General features: G+C 42.9%; 1 non-coding gene across 1 annotated transcript; it reads left to right on the top strand.

Annotated features, from left to right (window-relative positions):
- Positions 1–7,252: 7,252 nt before the first annotated feature.
- On the top strand, positions 7,253–7,358 carry LOC121105115. The gene has a single exon (XR_005837545.1). It is a non-coding gene; the product is annotated as a U6 spliceosomal RNA (small nuclear RNA).
- The last annotated feature ends 3,044 nt before the right edge of the window (positions 7,359–10,402 follow it).

The following is a 10,402-nucleotide window of genomic DNA, read 5'->3' as shown; positions in this document are numbered from 1 at the left end:
AATCCCCAATAATACAGGGTTCAGAGAGCCTCTAGGTAATTATTTTCATATATATCTCAAAAAGATAAGACTTTTTTTTTTATTTGAGAGAGAGTTCGTGAACGCCTGTGAACAGGGGGATGGGCAAAGGGAGAGGGAGAGGAAGAATCCCAAGCAGACTCCCCACTGAGCGTGGATCCCAACTCCAGAGGATACCATGACCCAAGCTGAATCCAAATCTGATGCTTAACCGACTGAGCCAACCGGGAGCCCCAAAGATAACAATTTTTTTTAACAATCTGGTCAACCCAAATTATTAACAATGATCTCTTAATATAATCAAATATTTAGCATTTAAATTTCCAATGTCTCATAAATGTCATAATTTTATGTGTTTGAATCAGGATCAAAATAAGGACCATATACTGCAATGTGCTAGCGTGTCTTTTAAATCTCCTTAAATTTTAAATTCCGTTGCCATCCCATTTTTCTATTATTTGCAATTTATTAGTTGAATAAACTGGGTTATTTGCTCTAAAATTTTTCATAATCTGGATTTTGCTGCTTGCAACCTGTGGTGCAATTTTACTTGTTTTTTTTTTTTTTCAATTGTTATCTGTATTTTCTGGATATTGGTAATTGGATATCAATGCTTAATCAGATTCAAGTTTGATTTTTTTTGTTGTTTTTTTTTTTGCCAACACTATTTTATAGGTGGCATTGAATTCTTTCACTGGGAGGCACATAATATCTGGTTGTCTTTTTGTGACATCAGCAGTCATTGATGCTCAGTGACTACATCCGTTAGTTTGTTAAGAATTACAAAATTGGGGGGGCGCCTGGGTGGCACAGCGGTTGAGCGTCTGCCTTCGGCTCAGGGCGTGATCCCGGCGTTATGGGATCGAGCCCCACATCAGGCTCCTCCGCTATGAGCCTGCTTCTTCCTCTCCCACGCCCCCTGCTTGAGTTCCTTCTCTCGCTGGCTGTCTCTATCTCTGTCGAATAAATAAATAAAATCTTAAAAAAAAAAAAAGAATTACAAAATTGGGGGACACCTGGGTGGCTCAATCAGATAAGTGTCTGCCTTCAGCTCAGGTCATGATCCCAGAGTTCTGGGATCGAGTCCCACATCGGGCTCCTTGCTCAGCAGGGAGCCTGCTTCTCCCTCTGCCTGCTGTTCCCCCTGCTTGTGCTCTCTCTCTGACAAATAAATAAAATCTTAAAAAAAAAAAAAAGAATTACAAAATGGGGAGGCGTCTGGGTGGCTCGGTCAGTTGGTTTCAGGTCATGATCTTGGGTTGTGATATTGAGCCCTGCATGGGGCTCTGTGGTTAGCATGGAGTCTGTTTGAGATTCTCTCCCTTTCCCTCTCCCTACCCCCTTCTCCCTCCCTCTGCACGTGCACACGTGCCCTCTCTCTCAAATAAACAAGAAATATCTTAAAAAGAAAAAAAGAGAATTACAAAATGGTGGGGCGCCTGGGTGGTTCAGTCACTTAAGCGTCTGACTCTTGATCTCAGCTCAGGTCTTGAACTTAGAATCATGACTTCAAGCCACGCTTTGGGCTCCACACTGGGTGTGGAGACTACATTAAAAAAAGAAAAAAAAAGAATTACAAAATGGTGATATTTTATTTCAAAGATGCTTTTATCATTTGTTATCTCAAGTTCCATAAAGAGAAATTTTCTTTACCTACCATGTGGTTATCCAAGGATACAGTTAGAATAGAAAAAGCAGAATGGCAGAAGAAATGCCTCATTCATTTCTTTCATATTCTAGTTTTCAAAACAGTGAGTTATTAGATTAATATTTAAAATTCAAATAGGGATTTATTATGAAAAAGACACTTTAGAATGTATAGTGTATAGCAGTGGGATTTTTTTTTTTTTACACTTTAACGACACATGAAAATAAAAGGCTAGGAATTTCCAGATTGGCAGCTGTATACAGCTCCAGAGAACATTCTGTCTACACAGGAGCACAAAGGAAGATTCTGGGAGAGCTGTGGGAAAACTGTGGAAGTGGCATATGCGGATATTTGGGACACATTGTTGGTATGTAGATGATGGCGGCGTATTGAAATGTTTGGGGAAAATTGGATGGGTTCATGGACAAGGAAGCAAAGGAAAACACATCGCAATTTTTAACATAGGGTAACTGAAGACTGTTGCATAAAGGAGGCGTGGTTGAGAAGGCAGCTTGGCTTGTCTGTCAACAGCATTTGCTTGGCCATAATAACGAAAACACTGCCTTTGGTACAACGAAAAGTGTTGAGGTGCTTATGCAGGGAACACAGGAAAAAGGGAAATGGGAAAGCTGGTCCAGAGAAACAAAATCCTCATCTACGATGGTGGCGAGTCAGTAGATTGTATCTAAAATCAGTCAGTCAAGAAGTTAAACAAAATATTCTATTTAGAAAGAGAAATAAATATTAGAAAAAAAACAGCTAAAAGAATTGAAGTGATTGCCTCTGGGCGGTAGAACTGGGAGGCATAGAGGGATGTGGCAGGAGACTGATTTTTTGTTAGAAAACTTTAGGCGACTTTCATACTATTATATATGTGTATTACATGTATAAAAATAGAAATGAACCTAAAAATAGAAATGAAACTAAAAATAAAGGGATAAGTTGTCCATATAATATGCAAAATAAAGAAAAAAAAAGAGCTGCAGAGTGAAGTTTATCTCAGGTCAGAAAAAACATCACACAGAATTATTTCAGCTCGTATTTAATCTGTAGACCTAACAAAGATCTCTTTCACCCACTTGCACTGACCTTCTACTGCCCCAAAAGACCACGGTCAATATTTTTTTCTCTATTTCCAGTACATTTTTAATCATAACCACTAGCTTGTACTTCAGTCCTTCAAATGTTATGCAAAGTCACTTTTATCTTAAGATCTCATGCCTAACTCTAACCCTGATTTCAAGTTAATCCTCTTCTGGAAATGGCCCATCAATTGCATTGATCTCACAGGCACTATATGACCAAGCCCCATAAAAACTCTAAAGTCTTGGATAAACTTCCCTTGTTGGCAACGTTATGAACATACTGTCACACATCGTGGTCAGGACTCCATGACCCCATGGGGAGAAGAAGACCAGAGGCTCTATGTTTGGACCCCTCCTGGACTCTGCCCTTCTATTTCTTCCTTGGTTGATTTTAATTTGTATTCTTTTGCTGTAATAAAACAGTAATCGTAAGTGGGGCACCTGGGTGGCTCAGTCGGTTAAGCGACTGCCTTTGGCTCAGGTCATGATCCCAGGGTCCTGGAATCAAGTCCCACATTGGGCTCTTTGCTCAGTGGGGAGCCTGCTCCTCCCTCTGCCTGCAGCTCCCGCTGCTTGTGCTCTCTCTCTCTGACAAATAGATAAATAAAATCTAAAAAAAACCAAACACAAACGGTAATCATAAGTATAGCTCTTCCTGAGTTCTGTGTGTTGTTCTAGCAAATTAGAGAATTGAGGGTGGTCATAGGACCCCCTGAACGCATAGCCAGCTGGTCTGAAGTGAGGCTGGTCCTGGGAACCCACAAAGAGTGTAGCTGGTGTCTGAAGTGAGAGCAGTCTTGCGGGGACTGTTCCCTCAGAATGTACAGTTAGCTAAACTCATGGTCGTAACTCAACACTAGGGACCTGCCAGGACACGAAGGCCACGCGGGAAGTGACAGTCCCTAGAGGTGAGTACCAGACCCTGCTTAATTCTCTAAGTCTGTGCTCTGGCCCTCTCCGCACCCCTCAAACCAGTGGACAACCACCTCCGGTCCAGCATGTCTTCCCACAGCCCCAAATCTCAAAGACCAATCCTGTCCTTAGACTGCAGGGGTGTAAGGAGCACTGTCCCAACACTCCAGGACTCAACACTAGCACTCTGTCAGACCTGCTGTCGCACTCAGGGTCTCATTAGAAAGAAGATGATTATAAAGGAGTTTCCTATAAAAGAGTGGTCCCAGGCAACACAGGGGATAGAGCAATAACTGCCAAGAATAGCAGCCCAAGACTCAGACACAAGGAGAGAAAATGGAAGAGGATTCTGGAAAGGCAGCTGTCCTGGGGCAGAGCCAGCCAGCAGCAGCCTCTCCTTTCCTCCCCCCTTTCTCTGCAGGGCTTTCCAGTAACAGACTCAGCTGGAGCTAGGGGCAAGGGAGGCTGTTGGTGTAGCCCTGCACGTCAGCCTGCGGGGTGGAGAAGAACAGAGAGCGGACCTGCAGGGCTAGATGGCAGATAGTCCGCACCTGGGTTCAAATCCTCTCTGACCTACCAGCTGCGAGATCTTTAATACATCACATAAACTCAGTTCCTTCTTTGATAAAACAGGGGGCGTTAGTCACAAGGACCAAAAGGAAATAATGTGCACACAGTAGGTGGTGTAGCCCCTGGGTCGTAGCAAGGGCTCTGCATCCGGCAGCCGGAAGTACTTACTGGAGGGTTGCTGTTCCGCCTCTGCCCTCATACCCAGCTCTCATTCCTGGGCTTCTGACGTGCTTCTGAGACCCAGTTGCTCCCAGGACCCCATTTTGATCATTGGATCCAGGTCCTTTTTATTGTGCCAGAGAGTCTGTTATTTGCTTTATCCTGCGGCCTCCGAGGAATGACACCTGGCTGCGTGCTTGTAGGTAACCATGGAAACCTGCTGCCTTCATCAGGTGACGAAAGGCAAATTGGTAACAGCCTGATAATGATGAAGGGGAGAGAGGCTGAGAATAAAGACTTCTAGGACCAGGTTAAGCAAAAACCATGCTCCAGACTTGGGGTTGAATATTTTGATCTCTGAGAGAGCACCCAGCTCCACACTGGGGACCCCCTCCCTTAAGCTCCAGTGCACAGAGGAGAGAATGTCCTCACAGTGCAAAGGCAGGGTTGGAGGTACCCAGAGCACTCTGCCCGCTGACTTCCGATGAGCTCTGCTTCCCTTGCAAACTCTGCAGGAGCCATTTCAATTGAAAAGCTCTCTGCTTCCATCCACCCTCTGAGGATTTGGTTCAGGAAACCAGGACTAGATGGGCCAGAAGCAGAATGGAACAGAGCTACAATTTTAGAGAAAGGGAGTGTGTTCGTTTCTTAGGGCTGCTGTTACAAAGTCTCGCAACCTGGGTGGCCTCGACAACAGATATTTATTGTCTTGAAGTTCCAGAAGCTAGAAGTCTGAGACTCAGGTGTCAGCAGCATTGATGCTTTTTTGAGGACTGTAAGGAAGATTCCATTTTGTGCCTCTCTCCTAGTTTCTGGGGTTTGCGGGCCTTCTGTGGCATCCTTGGCTTGTAGAAGCATCCCCCTGATCTCCGCCTTCACTTTCACATGACGTTCTGTGTGTGTGTCTGTGTCAAATTATCCCTTTTTGTAAGGACACCAGTCATATTGGAGTAGGGCCCCCCATAATGGCCTCATCGTAACTCATGACATCTATAAGGACCCTATTTCCAAATAAGATCACGTTCTAAGGTCCTGGAGCTTAGGACCTCACTCTATGAATTTTGAAGAGACACTATTCAACCTGTAACAGGGGGTACAGGTGGGGAAAGCCCATCCCATGACACCTGTCTTGGTTCTTACATATTGACCCTTTCGGACTTTCTCACTGGGCTACCTTCCCACCAGCAAGCCTCTGATATTCTGGGTTGTGCCTTCCGCCCTACAACCCCGAGGCCTGCCTATCTAGATGCTCCCCTGCAGCGATCTAGCTCCCTCTCACCCCTGGGCGTACAGCTCCGTATCGCTAATCTGCCAGTGTGTTTGCTGTCTGCCTGCAAAAGCCGAGTGTTTTCTTAGGACTGGCTTCACTTCAGGGGGTGTGTTTAATCCAGGTCCCTGTTTCTTTAGTGGTGCCCCCAACTTCTGTAGGTAGTGGGGCCAAACCTAGCTGCCTTCTAAGGGAAGCCAGGAATGTCTGAAGTTCCCACGAAAGTGAGGTCATTTCGATCCGGACAGGCAAAGTTCAGAGCCAGGGAGAAGGGTGCCGAGGTAAGCAGAGTTAACGTGTACCTCGGAAGATCTAAGGGTGTTTACGACTGCCCGCTTGAATGGATGGCCCAGGCCCAAAGGCTGGATTGCGGCCGCGTGAAGGTCTGCAGATGGGTCCTGCCCCAGAGGAAAGCAGGAATAGTCTGAAAGTGGTTAGGAACATGAATTTTGCTGACTAGGCCTCAATTTCTTTGTCCATAAAATCAGACCCGTAAACAAAAGTTATCTTATGGGATTTTTGTGGTGATTAAATGAATAATGAATATATGGCCTTAACCCAGTGTCTGGTAAAAAGTAAGTGTTCACTACATGTTGGACATTTTACTGCTTCTACAAAGTTCCATGATGTTGACAACTAAGTCGTTTCTGGGTGTGACAGATTGGAACTGCTGCTCCTTTCTTCTTGAAATCACATACCCACACAAAATTCCACAAACTTTTGGGAAAATGCAGACTATTCTTTGAGGTACTTCCACACAGTAGTATAGCTGGGTTGGGGCCATTGATTGAAGACAGAAGCTATCAATTTGTATCGACTAAAATATTTTAAGTAGCTTTCCTGGTATGAGCAGGGAAAGAGTAACAAGTATCTTTTTCTTCCTCTCCAGGGAAAGGAGAAATTCTGTGGGTTCCTGAGATTCCAACATTGAGTGATAACAATTATCCTACACACTTCCTAACTTAGCTCAAAAATACCCACACTCTTTCTAACAGGGTCAGGTGCACCTGATCATTTTGAAAAGATAATTTCCTCAGATGAGACGTGAACCACATAAGTAGTCATTATGTTCATCCCCTCCTGCCCCTCCACAGTGTGATTTAATGTATTTTAGGAACTCAAGTTCAAAATGTGAGTTTCCTGGGTAGAGAAAAATAATGTCAGAAAGCACTTAGGAAAAGGCACAGCAGACAGATTAAATATATTCCAAGATCTGTCCTTGGCCTTCTTTTCTGTTTTCCTTGACAATGTCATTTAAATTCCAGCTTGTGATGGAGGTCAGGACTGCAGCTGCGGCTCACAGCCTCTGGAGGGCTGGGTTCTCCATCTCTAGCGCCCACTGGAAGATTCACCGACAGCGTCGTGGGTCGGAGCAGTAGTTCGCAGAGGGAAGTGATCGTGTCTGCTCTTCCAGCCAACCCCACCTCTTTTCCTTCTTTCCCTGGGACCCCCTTTTCTTCCAGTGCTACTATTATGCTGCCGCTCGTGTAGGCTTGAAACTGCGAACTCAGTGATTCTTAGCCTTTTTTTAAGTCTCAGACACCTTTAAGATAGGAAGTTACCGGCTCTCCCCAGAAAAAGAAAGAAATGGCTGCGCTCGTTTCGGCAGCACGTATGGTAAAACTGGAACGATACAGAGAAGATGAGCGTGGCCCTGCGCAAGGATGACACGCCAATTCGTGAAGCGTTCTGTATTTGTAATTCTGTGGAACATATAATGGATAAAAGGAGTGTGCTAGGCCGAGAACATCTCCAACAAGGACATCAGAGAAAAACACATACAGCAGGGTTCTGGTTATTAAAAGAAACAAACCCAGGAAAAATAAAACAAGACGAAATCAGAGAGGGAGACAAACCATAAGAGACTCTTAGTCATAGGAAACAAACTGAGGGTTGCTGGAGGGGAGGGGCGTGGGGGGATGGGGTAACTGGGTGATGGGCATTAAGAAGGGCACGTGATGTGATGAGCACGGGCTATTATGTAAGACTGATGAATCACCGAACTCTACCTCTGAAACTAATAATACACTATATGTTCATTAATTGAATTTAAATTTTAAAAAGACCCCCCCCAAAAGAAATACATGGCTATTCACACAAATAGTTTCTCAAAATTTCAGGGGGGGGGCTTCAGGCTCCCCTGTCAAAGCACTTCTGATTCTTCTCTTTTACCTCATAACAACACCTGCTCAAAAACCTCCCCACAGTCAGTAAAATATGTCTACATTCCTTAGCCTGGCACACAGAGTGTACCATGGTCTGACTGCAGCCCATCTTTCTAAAATAGATGGGTTAATACAGGCACAGAACAGTGCTTGGCCCACGGTGAGCACTCTGGACGTGTAAGCTATTATTATTGTTGTTGATTATTATTTGTGATTATTCCCCTTTGTTTCAGTCCAACCAATTTCTCACTTGTCCCTCTACCCGTGTGTGTCCTGTTTTGCTCTGTGTATTTATTCTTCCTGCCAATCATGTATTCCCCACGTCCCTAAGTCCTCCAGCCTTCACAGGTCACAGTTCCCTTAACTTGAGCCCCCCTCCTATAGGAAATTCAATCCCTTCCTCCATATTTCTGAATTCACCCAGAGCTTTTTTACCTTCTCCCAGTTGGGGCTTTTCGCCTCCAGCCCTGAACCCCTGTCCCGGCTTTTGAAGAATAATGTAGCCATACTCCACACTTCGTCTCCATAAGCATGAACACAGCCCCTTTTCTCCATGACCCCACTTTCCATATAACCCGGCAGCCACAGCAATCTTTTAAAAACGTAGGACAGCTCATGTCACTTGTCTAATCAAAACCCTTGAATAGCTTCCCATCACACCTAGAAGAAAATCTAAATCCTTCCCTTAGCTAACAAAGCTATAGCTGGGTTTTATACCCAGGGGCAGATTTAAGTTTTTTGTAGGGTCTAAAACTTATATAATATACTTGTCCTGGGTGTAGACTTTTCAAAAAAAAAATCACAATTGAAAATTAAATTGAAAGCACCTGAACAGTATGTGCGCTCACTGACCTTGCTGAGAAATAATGTGCATTTTATCATGATCCTAGTGAAAAACACTTGTTCTAGCTACATGTCACTTGTTTTAGCTACAAATTAATTAATGAAAAAAATACATAGTTTAATCATTCTTATATGATAATAAATAAATAACGTATGCTAGATCTGTATCATTTTAATCTGGAATTCAATGTCTGTGTTAATCCATTTCACATAATGAATTCAAGAAGTCCTTTCTTATTTCTAAAAAAAGAAATTGAAATGAGTATGCATTTTGAATCTGAGAAGCAACCACAAAATTTCATGTTTATAAAAGTTTAAACATTACAAATACAACGTTCAGAAAAATAGCAGAGTATCATATTTCTATGAATTAACTGCTTAATACAACTATAATACTTTTTCCCACTCTTGCTTTGGCTACAAATACTTTGTCTCCTTATGTGACAGTAATTTTTAGTATCATTTTAAGTTTAATTTTCCAAGGAGAGGATATAAAGATCAGTCCTCTTTCCTCCAGCATCGTTGTTAAAATTTGTTTTTTATGATCTTTTTTGGGGAGAAGAGTTTCTTTGGTAAAACTTTAGGACTCTTGTCAAATTTGGTCAAACCTTTATCAAGTTTCTATCACAGATGAGCTCTAATATTTCAGGGCATTTTGTGTTTTCTTACTAAAAGTTAATCTTAAGTATTCTTTGATTTGGCCATAACCATTTAACCGGTTTGCTGCTGGAGTCCTTTTTGAGTGGTAAGTTCTGAGTATTGCATTACTTTCCTGACATCAATAGTTTGTGTCAAATCAGCAAGGACTCAAAATGATAAGTTCCCATGATTCCCTCATCTTCATTAACTGGATCATCAAACAATCTAGAAGTTTATTACTTTTATTTAAGTTTTGTCTCTTCCTACTAACACTAGTATTTTCCATAGGATTTGAATTTTTGTTTCATTCACTTCTCCATGTCGGAGTGTTTACCACTGTGTTAATCACTTTGTTTCAGATTCTACTAGTTTTTAATCTGAATTTTTTCAGCTTAATAAATAAACGTAAAGATTTCAAGAGAACCTGCCCTAATATCCAAATCAGGAATCTATAGCTTCTCACTTGTTTATCGAAATGTTGCAAAGCACCATTCCATTGGTTTCATGGTAAACCGACCTCCAATTATACTGCCTGCTCCCTAACCTCTTCCTCACTGATGCTCCAGCCCCTTGGCCATTTGGTCCTTTAAAAAGCCAAACTTGTTCCAGCCTCAAGGCCTTTGCACTAGCTGAGCTGTCTCCCTAGAATGCTCTTTCCTCCTATCGCCACTTGCCTGGCTCCTGCTTGTCGCTCAAACCTCAGCATAAAATCATGTCCTTGGAGAAACCTTCTCTGGCCCACTGTGTTAGGTAGTGACTGACACTCTCTATCATATCAACCTACTTTAAAGCTGTGTGAAACAATTGTTGCTGTCTAATGATCGATTTATTGTCTGTGTCCCCCCATAGATCGCAAGCCCATGAGAGCAGAAGCCTGATCAGTTTTGTTTACAATAGACAGTTGTTGAATAATCAATAACTTCCACTGAAGTCTACGGGATACTGGAGGTGTTTGATAGGTACTGCCGATGCTGAACTTGGTTGGCTCTTCCAGGTATGGGGAATTTAGTTACTGGCCATTTTTCATGACCCACAACCTGCAGCCCTATTGCTGACTGTGCTCTTTTCATAGAATCTCATTGCCTCTTTACTTCTT

The sequence above is a fragment of the Ursus maritimus genome, unplaced genomic scaffold (assembly GCF_017311325.1).
Source record: "Ursus maritimus isolate PB19 unplaced genomic scaffold, ASM1731132v1 scaffold_24, whole genome shotgun sequence".
Lineage (NCBI taxonomy): Eukaryota > Metazoa > Chordata > Mammalia > Carnivora > Ursidae > Ursus > Ursus maritimus.
Note: the sequence above shows the minus strand (reverse complement) of the source record. Positions and strands in the feature narration are given on the sequence as shown.